Source organism: Aquarana catesbeiana, linkage group LG11 (genome assembly GCF_042186555.1).
Source record: "Aquarana catesbeiana isolate 2022-GZ linkage group LG11, ASM4218655v1, whole genome shotgun sequence".
Taxonomy (NCBI): domain Eukaryota; kingdom Metazoa; phylum Chordata; class Amphibia; order Anura; family Ranidae; genus Aquarana; species Aquarana catesbeiana.
This window is the reverse complement of record NC_133334.1, coordinates 114,660,114-114,684,399: the sequence shown is the minus strand read 5'-3', so window position 1 is coordinate 114,684,399 and position 24,286 is coordinate 114,660,114. Positions and strand designations below refer to the sequence as shown.

The 24,286-nt window shown below is 43.3% G+C and overlaps 1 protein-coding gene across 1 annotated transcript in view; it reads right to left on the bottom strand.

Moving 5' to 3' along the window:
• The window catches only part of LOC141112272 (malignant fibrous histiocytoma-amplified sequence 1 homolog), a 72,694-nt gene that overhangs the window by 7,364 nt on the left and 41,044 nt on the right, over window positions 1-24,286 (bottom strand). The window lies entirely within an intron of this gene.

Here is a 24,286-nt window from a genome sequence, read left to right as displayed (position 1 = left end):
GTGAGCAACAGGTCTGCTTTAATGTCCTTCCTGCCCAGCAACACATACTCACCTTTATTATTATTTTTTTTTTTTTTTTTTTTTTCAAATAACAATTTTTATTATACATAAAGATATGTACATACATTAAACAGTAGTGTCGCATATAACTAAGTGCAACTGGTGGACAGTCAATCTGGTGAACAATAATCTTCAGAACATAGTCCTCCAAATACAGTAATGGTTTAACATTTTCCATAGCTACTAGGATTGTCAACCAGTAAATATCGTTGGTAATCTGGATATAGTTTATCAATGTAAGGAAGGAAAGAAGATAAAGGAGGAAAAAGGAAAAGTGGGATAAGAAGGGGAAAGGGGGAGGGGGAGGGGGCTCAACCACTGGCCTAGGGTGGGTCCTCTCGCCTGTGCCAATCCTCCCAGACCCTGTCATGAACCTCCAATCTATTTTGTAGTCTGGCTGTCATTTTCTCCATTAGTTCGATGTCTTTTATTCTGGTATAGAGGTCTGCTTGAGTAGGTGGGGCCTGTCTTTTCCAGTAGAGGGCTACCAGACATCTCGCTGCTGTAAGAACATGGCCAAGTAATTTCCTGGAGTGTCGAGATACACGTAATCCCGACACACCAAGAAGAAATCATTTCGGGGTTCTAAGTACTTGTGCGCCCAACAGGCGGTTTAATAATAATTGTGTTTCCGTCCAAAAGGGGACTATTTTGGGACATGACCAAAAGATGTGATAGAAGGTCCCTCTGTCTTTCAGGCACCGCCAACATTTGTCCGAACTAGAAGGGTAGATGGTGTGGAGAACATCGGGTGTCATATACCATAAAAAAAGATTTTATAGGCGTTCTCTTTGTACAGTGTACAGAGTGAACTCTTGGCTGCTTGAGACCAGACTATCTTCCATGTTGACTCTGAGATTTCCTCACCCAAAAACCATTAGCCCACGTCTGGCCGAACCCTCCAATATCAGGCCTTCGAAGGGGGTTGGGGCCGAGAATTGTAAGTTCGGGGCAAGTGATTGAGCATAGTGCCTGATCTGCAAGAATCCATAGAACACTTGCCGCGGTAAGTCAAATTTTTTCTGGAGGTCTGTGAAGGGAAGCAATCTATGCGTGCACGGATGCACCAGATGACCAAAATGGAATAGATCTCTCATCGTCCATGGAGAAGACATCTGGTGTGTAAGGCCTGCAGGCAATCTGGGGTTGTAGAGGAATGACGTGAGGAGTGAACTTTCTGAGCATAGTTTATAAAGTCGTGATAATTTACGCCAAAGTGAACTGAGGTGGAGCATAGGGCCCAAGAGCTTAGTAGGATCTACCTTCACCGTTGCATTCCATAGCATGCTATTTGGGTGGACCGGTGCCATCCATAATTTTTCAATTTCTGTCCACTTATTATAATACCGTTGGGTAAACCAGGAGGCTAGGGCTCGTAATTGGGTGGCTTGATAGTATTTAGTTAGGTCAGGGAAGGACAGCCTGCCGTCCGATCGCGCCGCCGTCAGGACCGATTTTGGTATTCTATGTCTCTTGTAGTTCCAGACAAAGCAGATCAGATCTGCCTGGAGTTTCCTCAATTCAGCCTGTGGTATTGGGATGGGAAGTGTTTGGAAAAGATAAAGCAGCTTTGGTAAGATAGCGATTTTAATAGAGGCTATCCTCCCTAATAGGGAGATATGGTGAGCCTTCCATTTTTGCAGGAGGTCCCTTATGTTTTTGAAAAGGGGGGGATAATTAGCTCGTTATAGAGTGGAATAAGAAGGAGTTATCTGAACTCCCAAATATTTCAGGGATGATGTTTTCCAGTGATAGGGAAAACATTGTTGCAAGTGTTGGGTCTCCTGTATTGTGATATTAATGGGTAGGGCTCCTGACTTAGTTGCATTTATTTTGTAACCCGATAGTGATCTATATAGGTCGAGCTCAGCATGCAAGTTGGGGAGTGATATCCTAGGCTGGGTCAGGGTGAGTATGATATCGTCGGCAAACAGTGCCAGCTTGAAAGCCCTATCTCTCAGTGGGATTCCATGTATATTCGGGTTTTTTCGAATGGACGCCGCCAGAGGCTCAACACACAACGCAAATAGTAGCGGTGAAGGCGGGCACCCCTGGCGGGTTCCATTCGCGATCAGGAAAGCCCGCGAAAGGGCAAAGGGAGTTTTTACCTGGGATGAGGGGTTGGTGTACAGGTGTCTAATGGCTTGCAAAAATGGACCCCGGAATCCCATGCAGTTCAACGTGGCGGACAGGAAGGACCAGCCAAGGCGGTCGAAAGCTTTTTCTGCATCCAAGCTGAGAACTAACGCCTCCAGCTTATTCCTGTTCGCCACATCTATCAGGTCGATAACTCGTCTCGTGTTATCCCTAGCCTGACGCAGGGGAACAAAGCCCACCTGGTCCTTATGTATTAGAGAAGGAAGTATCAGGTTCAATCGCATGGAGAGAAGTTTAGTAAAGATTTTTAAATCAGAGTTTAGAAGTGCGATTGGCCTGTAACTGGCACATACTGAAGGATCTTTGTCAGGCTTGGGGATTAACGTGAGGAATGATCTCTGCATGTCCTCGGGGATAGTGGTTTTCTGAAAGAAGGCGTTAAATAGCCTGCACATGTGGGGCAGGAGAATCGGGAGAAATGCCTTATAGTACTCGTAAGGAAGACCATCTGGTCCTGGGGATTTATGTGATGGCAGGGTTTTAATAGTGGCCGTTAGTTCTTCCTCTGTGATTGGGGCATTTAGTGACATTAGGTCCGTCCCCTGGATTTTGGGAAGTCCACTATCCTCCAGGTATTGTCGCATACGATCCTTCAAATCGGGAGGGAGCGGATCCTGGGGAATCTCAGGGTTATTATATAGGGTTGTGTAAAATTCTTCAAAGGCCCGAGCTATGTCTTGGGGGTGTGATAAAAGTGCCCCCTTCTTATCTTTAATTTGGGGAGGGGTGGAAATGTGGGAGCGCTCGGTTAATTTACGTGCCAGGAGGGTATGGGCTTTGTTGCCTTTATCATAATATGTTTGTTTTAGCCTAAGCAGTGCTTTCTCCACCTGTCCCAGCGCTAAGTCTCGGAGAGTGTTTCTAAGGCAGACCACTTTTTTAAGGAGAGGTAGGGATGGTGAAGCCTGCAAACGAAGTTCTAGGTTTTTAAGATCTCTTTCGGCTTGAATTTTAGATGCCATCGCATTTTTCTTCATAGCCGAAGAGATCGCGATGCATCGTCCCCTAAGAACTGCCTTGTGGGCCTCCCAGACAATGGGGAGGGAGACTTCAGGAGTGTTGTTTTCTAGAAAGTAATTTTGTAAGGTTGTCTCTAGTTCCAATCTAGATGGGGCATGTTGGAGGAGGAAGTTGTTTAGTTGCCAATTACTGGGTTTGCGGGTAGGAGTGCCTATGTCTAGTGATATAGTTACTGGGGCATGATCGGACCAGGATATGGGTAAGATCTGAGCTGTTTTGATAGCGCGTAAAGTGGCATTGTTAACGAAAAAATAGTCTAATCGGGAGTGCATACGGTGGGGAGCAGAGAAGAAGGTGTATTGTCTGTCTCTTGGGTGTAAGGCCCGCCATGCATCAAATAGGGCATTAATTGGCGAAATAATTTGGAGTCACGGGCGGCTCGAGTCTGAGGGGCTGTGGGATTAATCACTTGTCGGTCCAGGCCTACTGAATTAACTAAGTTAAAGTCTCCGCCAATGATCAAATATTCATTGGATAGACTAAAATTATTATTATTAGTATACAGGATATATATAGCGCCAACAGTTTACGCAGCGCTTTACAACATTAGGGAGGACAGTACAAGTACAATACAATTCAATACAGGTGGAATCAGAGGGCCCTGCTCGTTAGAGCTTACAACCTTTACTTTATTTCCCAGCTGTTCTGTTCAGATGCCAGGAGCAAAAAAAATATGGAGGAGCAGGATGCTGTTTTGAACCGCATTCAATTCGCATGACATGTGAAAGAACATTGCTTTCTATTGTACCTGTTCACATATACTATCTTACCAAAAGTATTGGGACGCTTGCCTTTACACGCAGATAAACTTTAATGCATCCCAGTCTAATGCCCCGTACACGCGGTCGGATTTTCCGACGGAAAATGTGTGATAGGAGCCTGTTGTCGGAAATTCCGACCATGTGTGGGCTCCATCACACATTTCCATCGGATTTTCCGACACACAAAGTTTGAGAGCAGGCTATAAAATTTTCCAACAACAAAATCCAAAAATTTGTTGTCGGAAATTCCGATCGTGTGTACACAAATCCGACGCACAAAGTGCCACGCATGCTCAGAATAAATAAAGAGATGAAAGCTATTGGCTACTGCCCCGTTTATAGTCCCGACGTACGTGTTTTACGTCACCGCGTTCAGAATGATCGGATTTTCCGACAACTTTGTGTGACCATGTGTATGCAAGACAAGTTTGAGCCAACATCCGTCGGAAAAAATCCATGGATTTTGTTGTCGGAATGTCCGATCAATGTCTGACCGTGCGTACAGGGCATTAGTCCGTAGGGTTCAATATTCAGTTGCCCCCCCCTGCAGCTATAACAGCTTCAACTCTTCTGGGAAGGCTGTCCACAAGGTTTAGGAGTGTGTCTATGGGAATGTTTGACAATTCTTCCAGAAGCTCATTTGTGAGGTCAGGCACTGATGTTAGGACTCGCTCATCCATGTCTTTATGGACCTTGCTTTGTTCACTGGTGCGCAGTCATGTTAGAACAGGAAGGGGCCATCCCCAAACTGTTCCCACAAAGTTGGGAGCATGAAATTGTCCAAAATGTCTTGGTATGCTGACATCTTAAGAATTCCCTTCACTGGAACTAAGGGGCCAAGCCCAACCCCTGAAAAGCAACCCCGAATCATAATCCTCCCTCCACAAAATGATTTGGACCAGTGAAAAAAGCAAGGTCCGTAAAGACATGGATGAGCGAGTTTGGGGTGGAGGAACTTGACTGGCCTGCACAGAGCCCTGACCACAACCCAATAGAACACCTCTGGGATGAATTAGAGTGGAGACTGCAAGCCAGGCCTTCTCGTCCACATCAGTGCCTGATCACACAAATGCGCTTCTGGAAGAATGGTCAAACACTCCCATAGGCCTGTCACTTAGAGGGAGGGAGGGCGTAAATATCTTATCTATGACCCTGCGGATTTTTAAAATTTCCAAATTACTCCCAACGGATTCTCCAGCTGTTTATTCTCCCAATGCCCCACTCTGGGGAAACCCTTCACTACCAGAATTTAATCAAAGGGCTGACTGGGGGTACTGGTCCAAAAAAGGAGTGAAATCAATATCACACTTATTCACGGGTAACACATTTAAATCCTTTATAGAATTCCAAAGGGATTTTGGGCTTCCAAGGACGGCCTACTTCCAATATCTGCAGATAAGACACACAGCAGCGGCACAATTCAGGCTAAGAAATATAGAGATGAAATCCTCTAGGCTTGAACTCTTACTGACTGACCCCTCTCATGATAAATTAATTTCATCTTATTATAAAACTTTGCTTCATTCCACCACTTTCAGATTGGAGAGGATTGAGCACACATGGCGGGCAGATATACCTGAGCTGACGGAGGAAATATGGAGGGAGATTCTTCCCTTGCAGGTCCCCTCGGTCATCTCCTCCAGAGACAGGGTGATCCAGTCAAAGCTATTGTATAGAGCGTACTTCACACCCAAACTACTATTTAAATTAAAAAAATTACCAGATCCTTTGTGCTTGAGATGTGGTGCAGTTGAGGGTACATTTTTCCATCTAATGTGGGAGTGTGCTCCGATAAGGAGATTCTGGTCAGAAGTTACAGCATTCCTCAGCTCTGTAGCCAATATACCAAACATTTGTAATCCTCTTAGGTGTCTATTAGGCTACATTGATGATGAAGGCTTGTCTAAAAACACACAGTCCTTTATAAGGATTGTACTGTTCTATGCCAAAAAAACAATAACTATGCACTGGAAATCCCACTCTACTCCGACTATAAAGTTTTGGCTAACCCTCATCAATCACGCTATACCATTGTATAAGTTAACATATGAAGCTAGAGGATGTCCCAAAAAATTTCTCAAAATATGGAACTCGTGGGTAAGCTCGGAGAACACTATAACACCAGATTGACAAACTATAAGTGTTGTATAAAAATAATATACTGTAGCAGTTGTATACAGCCTCCCCTAACTGCAATAAAATATGATGTAAGACGATTCATACTGATGTATAATACAAACATGTATACCTGTTCACTGGATTGTAATATGACTAAAACAATGTCTAATATGATTATATGTCTGTGAAACCAATACTGATTTTGCTTATAAAAATAATAAAAAAGTTAACCTTTAAAAAAAAAAAAAAACACTCCCATAGACACACTCAAACCTTGTGGACAGCCTTCCCAGAACAGTTGAAGATGTTATAGCTGCAAAGGGTGGGCCAACTCAATATTGAACCCTACGGATTAAGACTGGGATGCATTAACCACTTAAGGACAGAGCCTCGTTTTGAGATATTGTGCTTACTGGTTTAAAACAATTTATTTTCCTGGAAAATTACTTAGAACCCCCAAACATTATATATTTTTTGTTTTCTATCACCCTAGAGAATAAAATGGTGGTCATTGCAATACTTTCTGTCACACTGTGTTTGCGCAGCAGTCTTACAAGTGCACTTTTTCTGGAAAAAATACACTTTTTCTAATAAAAAAAAAGACAAGAGTAACGTAAGCCCATTTTTTTTTATATTGTGAAAGATAATGTTATGCTGAGTAAATTGATACCCAACACGTCACACTTCAAATTTGCGCCCGCTCGTGGAATGGCAATAAACTTTTACCCTTAAAAATCTCCATAGGCGATGTTTAAAAAATTCTATAGGTTGCATGTTTTGAGTTACAGAGGAGGTCTAGTTCTAGAATTATTGCTCTCGCCCTAACGATCGCGGTGATACCTCACATGTGTGATTTGAACATTGTTTACATGTGCGGGTGCTACTCATGTATGCGTTCACTTCTGCATGCAAGCTCGGTGGGACGAGGCATGTTAAAAAAAAAAAACAAAATCTTATTTATTTTACTTTTTATTCTTTATTTTTCCAATTTTTTTTTTTTTTAAATTGTGTCACATTTATTCCTATTACAAGAAATGTAAACATCCATTGTGATAGAAAAAAAAGCATGACAGGACCTCTTAAATATGAGATCTGGGGTCAAAAAGACCTCAGATCTCATATTTACACTAAAATGCAATTTAAAAAAAAAAATGTATTTTGAAAAAAAAAAAATGTAAAAAAAATGTCCCTTTAAGAGCTATGGGCGTAAGTGACATTTTGACGTCGCTTCAGCCCTGCAATGGTATGGAGCCAGGTGGGGGCCATCTTCCCCTCACTCAGCTCCATAGCACACAGGGAGAAGGATCTGATTGCCTCCGTCGTAACCGACGGCTCAGGTAAGCGGCGAAGGGCGGCGGAGGGAGGGGGCCCTCTCCCGCCACCAATAAAAGTGATCTTGCGGTGAATGCGCCACAGAGACCGCTTTTATCTGAAAGCCGCCCGCTGAAGAAAAGGATACCGGGGTTATGCAAGCTAGCCATAACAACGATAAGTGCCAACATATAACGACGGAGGGCGGCAGGCAAGTGGTTAATGTTCATGTGCGTGTAAAGGCAGGGGTCCCAGTACTTTTGGTAATATAGTGTGTGTCTGGTGCAGCCAGGGTGAGGATTCAGTGCGAATTAAAAAAGAGTCCTGACAGTTTTCTGAGCAGTGCGGTCCGGCTTAAGTGCAATTTCAGGCCCATTGACTTCTATAGGAATGCTTCTGAATTGCACATGCCATTCAGTCGTGAACAGAATAAAATCCTGACCTGATCCTGATGTAAATCTGACCTGATCAAAAACTGACCTGAAACGCTGAACAACTACTTCGTCAATTAGCTGTAAAAACTGAGCTTCAATTTGCACTGCACATGTGTGAACCCAGCCTTAGTGTTAAAGTGGTTCTAAATGCTCAAGGTTTTTTGCCTTCATGCATTAGCCCCCCCTAATACTTATCAGAGCCCCATCTTGATCCAGCGATGTGCACGAGAGCCTCGGCTCTCCGGGGACTCTCGCTCCTCATTGGCTGAGCCACTGGCTCCCACTGCTGTCAATCACAGCTAGTGAGCCAATGAGGAGAGGGAGGGGGTGGGGTCGAGGCACGGCTCAGTGTCTGATTGGACATGCAGAGCTGTGGCTTGGGAAAAAGCCTGCTTGGGTGGCCCCATAGCAAGCTTCTTTGCTGTGGGGGCACTCAGCAGGAGGGAGGGGCCAGGAGCACAGAAGAGGGACCTGAGAAGAGGAGGATCCAGACTGCTCTGTGCAAAACCACTGCACAGAGCAGGTAAGTATAACATGTTTATTAAAAAAAAAAATTAACACAAGACTTTATTATCACTTTAAGTTAAATCCCAAAATGGTAAAACCTCACCAATATTTCCAATTTTTTTCCTACAATTTCAGAGAGATATAAAACTTTGTCTTATCCCTAATACACATTAATGGTGAGCAAATTGATTTAGAAATCAGTGTCTGGTTTTCTAACTTGTGTAGCTTTCTGTATAACAGACACATTTACATGCTACTATTCAGCAGAATCAAAAATTAATGAGTTATAGGGCGTACACACGGTCGGACTTTGTTCGGACATTCCGACAACAAAATCCTAGGATTTTTTCCGACGGATGTTGGGTCAAACTTGTTTTGCCTACACACGGTCGCACAAAGTTGTCGGAATTTCCGATCGACAACCACGCGGTCACGTACACCACGTACGACGAGACTAGAAAAGGCCGGTTCAGAACCATGTGCGGCACCCTTTGGGCTCCTTTTGCTAATCTCGTGTTAGTAAAAGTTTGGTGAGAGACGATTCGCGCTTTTTCAGACTCGTGGCTTTCAGATCGTTTTCTGCCGTTCAGTTTGTGCTTGTGGGTTTGTATCTGCTCTTCAGTGCGTGCAGTCAGTTCGTATCAGAGTTTTCTGTGTGATCTTGCCTGCTCGTTGCTGTTTTTCAGGTCGCTCTTCACAGGCCTTGCTGTTCTTCAGTGCGTTCTGTTACTTCGTTCTGAGCAGCCGACCGTTTTCTAGCCATGTTTCGTATGCGTACTCCTCGTAGAGTTCGTGCTGTGCGGGGGCTTGGTGTTGGGGTCCTGACCTTGACACAAGTCCAGTCCATGAACAGGGTGGGGAGGAGTTCATGGACCAAGAATTGGTTGCTTCAGCGTGACCAGTTCTCTCATATGCCTTTGCTCTGTGAGATCCGTGAGAATAATCCTGAGGATTTCAGGAACTTTCTCAGGATGACGGACCCCGTGTTTCACAGTTTGTTGGCTTCGCTGACCCCCTATATCAGCAGGCAGGATACCTGCATGAGGCAAGCCATCACTCTGGAGCAGAGGTTGGTCGCTACCTTGCGGTATTTGGCCACAGAGAGAAGCCTGCAGGACCTCAAGTTCTCGACAGGCATCTCCCCCCAGGCTCTTCTTTGTGGACATTTACTGCTTGTGTTTGTTTGAGCTGACCCTGACAGAAATGTGTGGAGTGCAGAAAATGTCGTGATTGTGTAACCTTATACAAAGCACTGTTGGCTGTTATTTACTAAATGCAAAGACACTTTTCACTACAAGTGCACTTGCAACTGCACTGAAACTGCACTTGTAGTGCAAAGTGGATTTGCCCTTAGGAAATTACCCCCATTTTCTCAGAAAACAACAATTACATCACCCCAAAAGTGTTGTAGCGTTGAGACAATAATCCACACATTCTTGATTAACAATCTTTTTAATACCTGCACAATCACATGTGCATTTACCAAAGGTTTTTCTGACAAACCAACATGTTTGTTGTATAACAATTTTTGTGGTGTCATTATCCAAAATCAAAATGTGCATTTTATAGAAAACAGGCCTGTGTAAAACCAACAAGAAAGACACAAATCTTGATCTTACAAAGTTCACATTTGGTAGAACTTGAAGGCAATATCAGACATGAGTATTTAGGAACTGTGTTTGATATTGCGTTCAGATGGGGGGAAATCACCCCAGGAAAAGCCAAATTTGGAAGATGCACACCAATTTCCCAATGTCAACATGTGATATCTGCCATCAGGGGGGATCAAGGGATGTGTTTTGGGGGAGAAAGCCCTTCCTCACCGCTACTTTATTATTGAGGAAGGGGTTGCACCCCCAAAACGCGTCCATTGATCTCCCGTGATGGCAGATAGCACATGTTGGCACACTGTGTGCATCCTCCAAATTTGGCTTTGGGAAAAATCACAAAAACATTTAGCACATTGTAGCACACAAAAGAAGAAAGTGATTTGGAGGGCTTTTAAACTCGCCCCAAAACATCAATGATGTTTTTATATTTTGGAATAACATCATTGATGTTTTGCTTGATGTTTTCCAATTGTAAATTACACCCCATGATCTCCCCGATCAGGATCTGGGCACTTTCGGATGTGAAAGGATCTTCATCCACAACCTCACGATCACCTACAAAGAGAGGAAACCCAAAATAAATTAGGTCTAAAAAAAATGCCGCCATCCATCTCTTATCTGAGCCTGTGGTTGCAGACACTCACCTGTTGTGGTGACTAGTTCCACCACGTCTTCTTCCTCCTGCTCATCTTGTGTTGGGGGGATTTCCCCTTCTTCCAGGGGGGGGGGCTCTGGTCTCCTCGGATGAGGAGTGTCCTCCGAGTCTTTTCTCCCCTATGTAAAACAAAAATGGTATAATTAGCACACAGATATTTAATGTCAGAACTATAAAGATGAAACATTGCTTGGAAGTGGGGTACAATGATCTATTTTAGCAGAGTTCCAAGATGTCGCTTTTTTAGTGTCCTTTGTCAAGCTGCAATACTTTACCTGTTTAGTACAAGCTTCACAGATGTAGCCACCCCTATAGTATACACTGGAGCACCTGTGTGGCCCCCCTAATAAAAATGGTGTTCTTGTGTCCCACACTAGTGCTCCAGTGTCCAGATGTGAAAACAGCTGCTCAGTGTCCTCTCCTTACACAGAATCTAGTTTGCATTTCATTCTATTAACAAAGCCATCTACACAACCCAATTCTTTGAAGACAAGTATAGGGCGTCAAAATGGTGGCCAAATGCATATGGCCTAAACAATGGTATTTTATCGTCCGAAATAAAAATGTGTGATCCGAACGAATAATGTGCCCATGAACATGAAAGTTGACATTTTAAACTGTACAACAGTTCCTAAAAGCACATGGAGCAGCACGAACGTAATAAACATAAAGAATAGGAACACAGCACAACTACTTACTTTTTTGCAGCACTCTCCGGATCTTTCTGTACTGCTCATGTTCTCGTAATTTCAGGTCCGACCACCGCTTCCTGAGCTGATCTTTCGATCGTCGTACCCCGAATATCCGGTGCAGACTCCTGACCACTTTCGCCATGATCTTGGCCTTTCGTATATTGGGGTTGGGGTAAGGCCCATACTTTCCATCATAGTCGGCCTTCTTCAGGATGTCCACCATCTCCAACATCTCCCCAAAGGACATATTTGAGTCCTTTAATCTCCTTCTGGATCGGGACGTTTCAGGCTCCGGCCTTTCCTCCTCCTCCTCCTCCTCCTCCTCGTTGCTGTAATTAGCACGATCCTGCTGTCTATCCGCCATGTGCTCTTCCTCCACTGCGCCAAATGAAAAGGGGCGGGGAATAGAATAGAAAGAACGTCAGGGGCGGGCGGAGTTATACGCATGCGTAGTGTGTATAAATCGTAACGCGCGCGTCTTACGTACGATCTGTGAGCGGAGGAAGGAGCATCGGAGACGCCGATCGTGCTAACGAAGGTAGGATCTAAACTTGGGCCTATACTGCTTCGAAATGGAAGCCTATATTGTAACAAGATTAGGGGAGTTTGGCCTGACATTAGGGTTTGTCTTGTGTTGTATCTTGCAGAGAAAATGGATGGGTTCAACGACCACAATTTCCTGCCCCTGTTCATTGACAAGTACAGGGAGCTGCCCTGTCTGTGGCAGGTGAGACACCCCCACTATAACCATAAACAGAAGAGACAGGCAGCGCTGGAGAAACTGCTGGAGTTGGTGAAGCCGGTGGTCCCCACAGCAACCATCCCCTATTTAAAAGCAAAAATTGGTGGCCTGAGGAGCACATATCTTAGGGAGCGCAAGAAGGTCACAGATTCCCAGAGGTCCGGAGCTGCAGCAGATGACGTTTATGTCCCCAGGCTGTGGTACTATGAGAGACTGCGATTTCTGTCAGACCACACTGAAGTCAGGGAATCCCTCTCTACTTTTCCTTCCACACTTCCTTCCATCCCAGCTGAGGCTTCCGATGTCCAACCTGGGCCTTCCAGCCAGGAAGAAGTGGAGGAGCCCAGCTGGAGTCAGGTATAGCATTCTTCTACAGATTTCTGGGCAATAAAGAAATTATGTTTACTAGATGTTATTATTGATCACTAATTGCTGATTAAAAAAAGTGTTTTACATATCAATAGACAGTAGTGGGCACCCAAAATTGGGACAAGAATGCAAAATGCTGAGCTCAGAATGATAGTCAGTTATATTTGTTAACATTCAATTTGCAGCAGTCAGGAGGTGAAAAATGTGTGTGATTGATGAAAACAATACTAAAACTATGTCCCTTTTTCATACACAGGAAGACCTCAGCCAGGAGGAGGCTGTGGAATGTGGCAGTCAGGAGGAGGTGGGGATTAGTGTCAGCCAGGAGGAGGCGGGGATTAGTGGCAGCCAGGAGGAGGCGGGGCTAAGTGGCAGCCAAGAGAAGCCTGGGACAAGTCGCAGCCTGACTGAGTCTCAGGTTCCTCCCCTCCGCCTGCCACATAAACGAGCCAGGAAGATGACTCCCAGTCCTGTGCAGGATTCAGCATACAGGCTGATCCAGGAGGCTTCGGCGTCCCTCCGAGCCTTCCCCAGTCCTGAAGAGGCCTTTGCCTGCATGGCTGCCACCAAATTGCAGGGCATGCAGGAGGGCCAACGCAAGATCTCTAAGGACCTGATTTATAAAGTCCTACGTAAGGGGGAGAGTGGGGAACTGACACACAAGACGGATGTCATTGAGATCGACGATCCTCCTCCTCCTCCTCCTCCTGCTGCCACAACTCCACCACCACAGCCAAAGGCTGGAAGGAAGCGTGGAAGGAAGACCTGAGAGTGATTGCCCTTGGTTCAGTCTGGTCTGACAGAAGATGCAGTCTCTCGTATGACCACAGCCTGGGGACACAGATGTCATCTGCTGCTTTCCGGATCTCTGGGACTTCTGGACCAGACTGCCCTCCCTTAGATATGGACTCCTCAGGCCACCAATTTTGCTTTTAAATAATTGATGTCTGCCCTGGGGGTCCAAGGCTTCACCCACTTCTGCAGTTTCTCCAGCGTTGCCTCCCTCTTTGTTTATAGTTGTGACCCCTTAATAAAAATTTTTTAGGTAAATTCTACTCTCCTGTGTGTGTTTTCATCCAAAAAGGACAGTTGGTTGGTGAGGATTCAGGTACATTTCTAAAGTACAATGTGAAATTAACAAGGGACAACAACACCAAACAATCTCCTACAGATTAAATAGAACAACATATCAATGGTGTTGTGGGAACTTGTCACAAAAAACACACAAACATTTTCGGGAGTACTAATCAAAATCACCAAAAAACAAAATTAAAAAAGAGAAACACAAAAAAAGAATCTACATTAAAGTAAAAAAAAAAAAAAAAAAATATGTTGTCAGATGTGAGAAATCAAAATATATTGAGGGAATCCCGATAAATAGTAACAAAAGAAGTTTGTGAGAAGTGTGTGTGAATATGAGCATCAAAACTACTTAATTCTTGTCACATTATAAAGAAGAAGAGAGTGCGCTGTATTAAACCATTTTGAACATTGCAGCGTGACGAAAGTGCTGTATCCATTGCGAACGCTAAGGTTACCAGAACGAGCTGTCCCGTGTTTTTTTTTTTTAATTTCTTCTGAGCATGCGTGGCACTTTGTGCGTCGGAACAGGCCACACACGGTCGGAATTGACGCGATCGGATTTTGTTGTCGGAAAATTTTATCTCCTGCTGTCCAACTTTGTGTGTCGGAAAATCCGATGGCAAATGTCCGATGGAGCCCACACACGGTCGGAATTTCAGACAACGCGCTCCGATCGGACATTGTCCATCGGAAAATCCGACCGTGTGTACGGGGCATTACAGTCTTCAGGACCTGACGTCTAGTATCATAGAAGAGGCAACAAGTGAAGAAAACTCTAGCATTCTACAATTTTCATTGCGTAACATTGGTTCTTCATTTTTAAGCAATAAAAAATTGTCATAACCCGACATTTGCATTAGCTGTCATCTACCCATAGAGCTCAAGGAAATGCATGTCAGGATCGGATAATATTCCCATACACATTGGCATTGGTTTACTAAAGGCAAACATACTGTGCACTGCAAGTAAACTTGTTGCAGAGTTTAGTTATGGGGTAAAACCTAATTTTGCAAAGTATACTCCCATGCAAGGAAAATAAATAACAGCATTTTTGCTTGTGTTGAATGATATAAATCAGCAGAGCTTCCCCTCATTTGAGGGCTTCCCCTCAGATCAAGACTAGAGCAAATGCACTTGCAGGACAGCAGTGGTGTTGCTAGGGGGTGCGGGGGGTGCGGTCCGCACCCGGGTGCCACCCGCTACAGGGGTGATACCATCCGGAGCAGCGCAGCGGCAGCGGGTGTTCTCCCCCTCCTCTGTCTCTCTCACTATGGTGCTGTTGCCTGTCACATGACAATCCATTCTCCACCCAGGCGGCGTGGCTGCACGCTGTCCTTTCCTCTCCCGCTGCCGCCCGGGTGTTCCATGTATCTGTAGTAAACCGATGAAAAGTGCAGCGCTAAATATATAAAGTGTATAGGATCTTTGAATGGGATCCTACCGAGACCCATCCGAGAGAAATGTGAAGAGAAAACGCCAAAAGATGATCCACCATGAAGTGAGTATATAGATTCCGCTTACCGGACGGTGATGACTGCTATTACGGCAGTCTCGCCCAGCATAGGGATTAGGGTCTCCCAAAACCGAGGATACACCGCAGGAACAACGGCTTTAACAGTCGGTCGTTTCCGGAAACATAAAACAGAATACTCCCATAGCGTAAAACCGTATGACAAAAGAGGATTTATTAAAAAAAAAGGAATCACACTTACAATGTCGTGGAGAATATAAAGCGTAAGGGATATCAAAACAATCAGCGGTGTCTCCGTATGCCGCGATTCACTTCCCGTACTCGTAAGCCCATCCAAGAACGTGATGACGTCACCGCCGTAGGCTCCTCCCTACGCGTTTCGTCACAATAGGACGTCGTCTGGGGATTGGCCAGGTGACGAGTCATCACGCTTGGGCATATAAATACATTAAAAACGCCATTTTGACTACTGGCAATTCAAGCAATGTAATAGGAATAAACACGGAGCAGCCATATTAACTGCTGGCCGTCAATGATAAGCATATGTGCAATCAAGTGAAAAGGGAAAAAAAACAAAACAAAAGATCGCCATTTAATAAATCCTCTTTTGTCATACGGTTTTACGCTATGGGAGTATTCTGTTTTATGTTTCCGGAAACGACCGACTGTTAAAGCCGTTGTTCCTGCGGTGTATCCTCGGTTTTGGGAGACCCTAATCCCTATGCTGGGCGAGACTGCCGTAATAGCAGTCATCGCCGTCCGGTAAGCTGAATCTATATACTCACTTCATGGTGGATCATCTTTTGGCGTTTTCTCTTCACATTTCTCTTGGATGGGTGCTTTGTTGTATCTACCTATGGATTGAACATTTCTGCATGGACTTTTGTTTTTGTTCTTTTCAGCTTTCTTTCTTTTTTCACATGCATTTGCAATATATGCTGTTTGTTTATTTTTTGACTTTTATATTTTTGTATTTTGCTCATTATAATTTTATGTTAAGTCACATTGTAGGATCCCATTCAAAGATCCTATACACTTTATATATTTAGCGCTGCACTTTTCATCGGTTTACTACATATTTTAGAGTTAGATACTGGACTTTTAGAGTGATGGCAGCTTTTGATCTCCTTTTGTCTTTTATCTTCATTATTTTGTTTTTGGTTTCCTGAGCGCAGCTTTTACCCTTATTGGGTTTTTTTATATATAGAAAATAGTAAAAACCTTCGCGCCAGTGGTGTCGATAGCAGATAATATATATAAATTACATATACTGGTGATACATCTAGTAAGAAAACATTCCCAACAATAAAGAAAATTTGTGGAAATATATAAACAATCAGTGTAAGCTGCTCCCCAATTTTTGAATAATCAAAAAAATAGATAATCAAAAAAAGGAATGTAAGGAAGATAGGGGGCGCTAGATACCATATTATTCAAGTGCTCTAAATAAAAAAATCTCCTGCATTACCAAAAAAATGGAAATGTAAGAAAGCTAGGGGGCGCTAGATACCATACTAATCAAGTGCTTAAAATAAATAAATCTCCTGCATTACCAAAAAAATGAAAAACATAATAATGACAAATCATAATTAGATTACACATTGAAGATGTTAGAAATTAGATTCCCCACCACCTATATGGGTGGATTCACCTACCTGTTTTTAACCAGTAGGGGGACTATAACAACATGTCGTCTCCACTTAGGAGATGTTTGATATGAAGTCACATTTGTTTTAAATAAGGAGTTTTTTGTGAACAATATAGTAAATATCCACAAGATGGAGCTAAGCTCCAGACCATAGTTGAACTTTCCAACTTTATTGCTATGAGCACAGTTCCTGTGGTCTATTTTCCAATTACCCGCCCACTTCCTGTTCCTAATAAAAAGTCACATTCGTTTTCAATTAAGGAGTTTTTTGTGAACAATATAGTAAATATCCACAAGATGGAGCTAATGCTCCAGACCATAGTTGAACTTTCCAACTTTATTGCTATGAGCACAGTTCCTGTGGCCCATTTGCCAATTACCCGCCCCCTTCCTGTTCCTAATAAAAACCACCATTCCAGTGACCAACGTACGCTTCCCTGAAGACGTTCACTACGAAACGTACGTCGGAGCGGTACGTGGTCACATGTCCTATCACCCAATAACATCCGGATCCTTTGGCTGCCCCCCTGTGTAAGCTGGAACGCACGCCAGCGTGGAGGAGACATGAAAGGCTTTTTCTGACTGCGAAGTCACCCTGACATGCAAGCAGCCCCAGTGCCGGGTAGGCACCCACCAATGTAAGCGGCCATTTGGCTTTTTAATTTGTTTACTTTTTTAATAAATGGTTTTACGCTATGGAGACTGTTTTTGTTTCCTATGTATCCTTATCCTATCTTGAATGAGCTTGACGGGAACGATCCATGCCTATAATACCAACCACAGTCCGGCCATCCATGTGAGCAGGCACAACCCTGCACAAGCGCTAGTGACTCTCTTTTTAACTAAAGGAGTCATTGGTATCTGGTAAGCAGATATCTACTTCGAGGTGTTTTCCTTTTCTTATTTTCCTTTGGTGATGGAAAACCTTTTGTTTACAGCAACAAGATTGGGATAATATTGAAAGATATCACTTCAACCACTTCAAATCACTTTTTTATGTGGACAATCAATCACTATATATTTTTTTCACTATTGTGGGCACTTCAATGTGTAATCTAATTATGATTTGTCATTATTATGTTTTTCATTTTTTTGGTAATGCAGGAGATTTATTTATTTTAAGCACTTGATTAGTATGGTATCTAGCGCCCCCTAGCTTTCTTACATTTCCATTTTTTTAGTAATGCAGGAGATTTTTTTATTTAGAGCACTTGAATAATATGGTATCTAGCGCTCCCTATCTTCCTTACATTCCTTTTTTTATATATACCATATTTTCTTGGATTAAGAAGTTGCTGCTGGATAGGTGTCATGGATATTTTTGACTATAGATCTCAATACAGTATCAGTACTGAGGGGGTCTTTAATGGTCATATTGAACAGACTGACGAGCTTAGTGGTCTGTTTCTTAGACTTAAAAACTTGCTAACATCAGAATTACATACCAGTTGGGATGTGGCCTACTTAGAACAATATGTTTCTCAAAAGATGGTACCCCGTAGCCTAAGATGGGAGGTCAATCCCCAGAAAGGAGAAACTGATTTAGAAGGCTGGTTTGTTTATTTCAATGATACTGGTATAAAATTTCTTGGCTTCCTATTAGATAAAAAACGGGATAAATTAAAAATCTTGAATGATGAGATTTCTTCTGTCCGAGATAATCTCTTGATTTACAAGGACCATGAAGCGTATAAGCAGAAATCTGACCATTTGAGACAATTCCTTGAGAAAGAGGACAGCAATCAAAAAAATAAAAAAAAGAAAAAGTATAATCGTGACCTTGCTGATTATTCTAATAAAGCAGTTTTTAAATGGCAGATTTTCGTAGAGGAATCCACAGGTGGCATAGCAATGGCTAATCACCAGTCTCTTCCATCATACCCTCCTCCACCCATTTTTGGTGGAGACATACGGCCCCCACCTCCATTTGGTGGTAATATAGGGAGAGCTCCCTCCATTTCTTCTCCCCGGGCCAACCAGCGAGGACAACCCGCTGTGAGACCCAAAACTTCTAGAAATAATGATAGATCCACTTTTCACAAGATCCCTTCCCAGGGCATTCCTCAAGGATCCCATCATAAAGGACCATCCTCCAGGAATAACAACTGGGGTAATTACCCTCCTAAAAGAAATCCCAATGTTAATTACCCACGACAGGGACAACGGGAATACCGAGATGACCCCAGGGATAATTATCAGAGACCTTATGATGATAGGATGACTTACGTTAACTCTCCATCCACCTCACAAGTCTATTACCCCCAAGAGAGACAGATCCCTCTGCAAAATAGATTTGCTCCTCTCTCTTACCACCCAGATCCTTATTTTGAGGATAATCCTATCATCTCCAGGCACCCTAACCAGTATAGAGGCCCTCCTAGAGATGAATATCTAAACTCTCCCCAAAATTATATGGAGGCTAATCAGACTCGTTTTTTTCCCCAGGGCAACCACAAAACCAAAAGGGGTTACGACGAAAGAGAGGCATCAGAGGGGGGAAGAGGATCAGGTCCCAAAAAAAAGAAAACAGTAGATATTAGTGGCGTTTTTAATTTGAGTCAAGTTCAATTATCTGAAGGTGAACAGAAAGTTCTCAGTTTAGGTCTCAAGTTTGCACCCCCTCACAGGCTGAATAAATTTGAAACTTTTATCGATATACATAAATTCATAAGGAAAATTAATATTAAAAGATATTTCATCCTTAACCCTATTGGCAATCGTAGTCAGGTTTTATCTACCAACACACCCTCTTCTGCAACCACCCACACGAGTCTGAATATTACCAGAAATGTGAATAGTAATTCTATCAGACATACAAATTTTTCAAATGCTTCATTATTCAACCCCCCAGGTTTTGTTGTCCCATCAGTACAAGTCTTTAAGGAGATGGTCATTAAGAATCTGATGGCACTTAAAGTGGAGTTCCACCCACTTTTACAACTCTTCAGGATCCCTCACTAAACTGTGCACTGTAAACGAATTGGAAATTTTTTCATTTTTTTTCTCAGCACCTACTGTATATCTGCTGTATTTATTTTTCACTTCCTCCTCCCTGGCCGCGGCCCATCGCATCATTTCCTGTTTGCAATGACTCCTGGGAAGGGGAGGCAACTTCCTCTGACACTGCCGTTGCTATGGAAACCTGACCTGAAACCTATTACACTGCTTGTGCTGCACTGAGCATGTGCGAGATCTGCAAGGATGAGATCCAGGAAGAAATACAGTCTGGCTTCAGATGCCCACACTTAAGATGACTACGGCCTGCTGTAAGTTTATAAAATAACAAACTACTGCTATAAACTAACAAAACAGACCTTAGTTTACAGACTAACTTTATTAGAATACATTAAGCTTGTGTATTATAGGGGTATTTTTATTTAAAAAGTATAATTTCAGCCGGAACACCACTTTAACATCCCCAGGAATAATACTAATACTGATCTCCAACACCACCTTAAACAAATCTGCGAGCGAAATGAGATAGTAATACTCCCCGCAGATAAGGGTGGGGGGATTGTTATTCTAGATAAATCCAGTTATTTAGAAGAAATGAATAGACTCTTATCCGACCGTACCACTTACTCTCCTCTAGCATGTAATCCCACAATTAAGTTCAAAAGAGAGCTGCAGAGCCTTGTTGACAGGGGATATCAACAAGGAATTCTAAACAAGAAAGAAAAGACATACCTGGTCCCCTCAGCTCCGAGGGTTCCAGTTATATATTATCTGCCAAAAATACATAAGAACCTGACTCAGCCACCAGGCCGCCCGATCATCAGTGGCATTGACTCTATTACAGCAAGAATTGGCAGGTATGTGGACAACTTCCTTCAACCCTTAGTAGTTTCGACTCCTTCATATCGGAAGGATACTACTCAGGTTATTAACTTACTTGGGAGTTTTGAATGGAGAAACGGCTACATCTTAGCTACGGCGGATGTAGCGTCTCTCTATACTATTATTTCCCACCAACAGGGCTTTGAAGCAGTCAATTACTACTTAGATCAAGATCTGTCATTGTCAACATCACAGAAACAGTTTATTATGGCACTTCTCAACTTCGCTACAAGCCATAACTATTTCTGGTTTAGGGGCGATTTTTTCTTTATTTTTGCAAATATATTTTTGCAAATATGTGGTGTGGCTATGGGCGCGAAGTTCGCGCCCAGTCTGGCCAATTTATTTATGGCCAGATAGGAAAAAGAAGTCATAGACACCAACCCCCCCAAAGAATTACGTTTATGGAGAAGATATATCGATGATGTCCTCCTTGTGTGGGACGGAGATATATCCTCTCTTCATAACTTCTTCTCTAAACTCAATTCTAACAATAGGGGCATATCCCTACATTTTGAAGCCAACCAATCCAAAATCCATTTTCTTGACCTAAACATTATGGTTACCAATGGTCATTTAATTACCAATACACATTTTAAAGAGACGGATCGGAACGCATACATACCACTCTCTAGTTGCCACCACCCATCATGGCTAGGTGCCGTCCCTCAAAGTCAATTCCAGCGCATTAGACGCAATTGTACTGACATTTCAGACTATCATTCACAAGCTTTACTATTAAAACAACGTTTTTTGGATAAAGGCTATCCTGGAAGGGACATTGACATTACTATTAACAAAGTTGCCAATATGGACAGATCTCTGAAGTTACACAGAGAAAGAGAACGTAATCTGGGGCCTACCAACAAATTTGAATGGTCCATGATTACGGGCTATTCCAATCAGCATTACTCTATTAAAAAAAATTTCCGTAAACATTGGAATATCCTTAAGAATGATACAGTACTTGGCACAGTCATTCCAGATAAGCCTGTTTTGATTTATAGGGGGGCTCCCTCCCTGAGACATAGTGTGGCTTCGAATGTAGTTGACCCCCCGAGAACTATTTCTTTCTTTCAAAATATGAAAGGTTTCTTTCCCTGTCGCAGGTGTAAAATCTGCCATATCAATTCCTTCAGAGGGAGGAAGTGTGAAACTTTCAGCTCAACAGTCACAAACAAGATATACAACATTGAGTCTTTCATTACGTGCTCCACCCAATATGTTGTTTACCTTATCCAATGTCCTTGCTCAAAACAGTATATTGGACGCACCAAACGCGAACTACACGTGCGCCTTTCTGAACACGTCGCTAACATCAAGCGAGGATTTACAAAACACAACCTTTCTAGGCACTATGCTAAGTACCACAATAAAAAACTAAAAGGCACTCTTTTTTTAGCCATTGATAGGATACGTCCCCATTGGAGAGGTAATAACATGGTCAGATCCATCTCTAGACTTGAGACAAGATGGATCCTCGACATGGTATCCTCCAGACCACAGGAGTTAAACGTAGAATGGGATATAAACTGTTTTATAAACAATGCATGAAACAATATAGCTTCCCCTACGTTTATTTTTATTTTTATTTTTATTTTTAATTTTCTTGTTTTGTCTGCAACTTGAATATTTTAACAATATTTTTATATTTCTATAATTCTTATGTCTCAATAATTTACTATATATTTCTTTGGCTTATTGCGAGGTTTCCCATCCACGCACTAAGCTATCTTTTAGACATAGGTTTGATATATGCAATTTTAAAATTTGTTTGCGGTGAGTGTGTCTGCTATGCTTTTTTTCCCTTCCCGTGCTGAGTTCCATCCGTAACTTACTATATCTTTTACTGCCACAAGATGGCGATCTTTTGTTTTGTTTTTTTTTCCCTTTTCACTTCCTGATTGCAAATATGCTTATCATTGATGGCCAGCAGTTAATATGGCTGATCCGTGTTTATTCCTATTACATTGCTTGAATTGCCAGTTGTCAAAATGGCGTTTTTAATGTATTTATATGCCCAAGCGTGATGACTCGTCACCTGGCCAATCCCCAGACGACGTCCTATCGTGACCAAAGGCGTAGGGAGGAGCCTACGGCGGTGACGTCATCACGTTCTTGGATGGGCTTACGAGTACGGGAAGTGAATCGTGGCATACGGAGACACCGCTGTTTGTTTTGAATATCCCTTACGCTTTATGTTCTCCACGACATTGTAAGTGTGATTCCTTTTATTTTAATAAATCCTCTTTTGTCATACGGTTTTACGCTATGGGAGTATTCTGTTTTATGTTTCCGGAAACGACCGACTGTTAAAGCCGTTGTTCCTGCGGTGTATCCTCGGTTTTGGGAGACCCTAATCCCTATGCTGGGCGAGACTGCCATAATAGCAGTCATCGCCGTCCGGTAAGCGGAATCTATATACTCACTTCATGGTGGATCATCTTTTGGCGTTTTCTCTTCACATTTCTCTCGGATAGGTGCTTTGTTGTATCTACCTATGGATTGAACATTTCTGCATGGACTTTTGTTTTTGTTCTTTTCAGCTTTCTTTCTTTTTTCACATGCATTTGCAATATATGCTGTTTGTGTATTTTTTGACTTTTATATTTTTGTATTTTGCTCATTATAATTTTATGTTAAGTCACATTGTAGGATCCCATTCAAAGATCCTATACACTTTATATATTTAGCGCTGCACTTTTCATCGGTTTACTACATATTTTAGAGTTAGATACTGGACTTTTAGAGTGCTGGCAGCTTTTGATCTCCTTTTGTCTTTTATCTTCATTATTTTGTTTTTGTTTTCCTGAGCGCAGCTTTTACCCTTATTGGGTTTTTTTATATGTTCCATGTATCTGAGCCGCCTGTGCTAGTGCGGTAAGGGGCGGGGGGAACGGGGTGTTGGCTTGCGATGGGGAGGAAGGATGTCCTCTGTGGTGTTGACAGGTGGGGGGGCTGTACTACTGATAAAAGGGTAGTTTGTCCTGGGGGGGCTGTACTGATGGGGGTAGTTTGTCCTGGGGGGCTGTATTTATGGGGGTAGTTAGTTCTAGTGGGCTGTACTGATAAAGGGGGTAGTTTGTCCTGGGGGAGCTGTACTGATGGAGGGGGCGGTTTGTCCTGGGGGGGTTGTACTGATGGAGGGGGTAGTTTGTCCTGGGGTGGTTGTACTGATGGAGGGGGTAGTTTGTCCTGGGGGCTGTACTGATGGAGGGGGTGGTTTGCCTTGGGGGGGCTGTACTGATGGAGGGGGTGGTTTGTCCTGGGGGAGGGGGTGTACTGATGGAGGGGGTGGTTTGTCCTGGGGGAGGGGGTGTACTGATAGAGGGGTAGTTTTTCCTGGGGGGCTGTACTGTTGGAGGGGGAGGTTTGTCCTGGGGGGGCTGTACTGATGGAGGGGTGGTTTGTCCCAGGGGGCTGTACTGATGGAGGGGGGTGGTTTGCCCTGGGGGGGCTGTACTGATGGAGGGGTGGTTTGTCCCAGGGGGCTGTACTGATGGAGGGGGGTGGTTTGTACTGAGGGGGGTCTGTACTGATGGAGGGGGTTAATATTTAGTGAGGGGTCTATACTGAGGGAGGGGGGTCTGTACTGATGGAGGGGGTTAATATTTAGTGAGGGGTCTATACTGAGGGAGGGGGGTCTGTACTGATGGAGGGGGTTTATATTTAGTGAGGGGTCTATACTGAGGGAGGGGGGTCTGTACTAAGTGTGTGGGGGGGTCTCTACTGAGGGTGGACTATACTTGGAAGGGGAAATGTACTGAAGGAGGGGGGTCTGTATTGAGAGGTGACTATAGTTGGGGGGGTG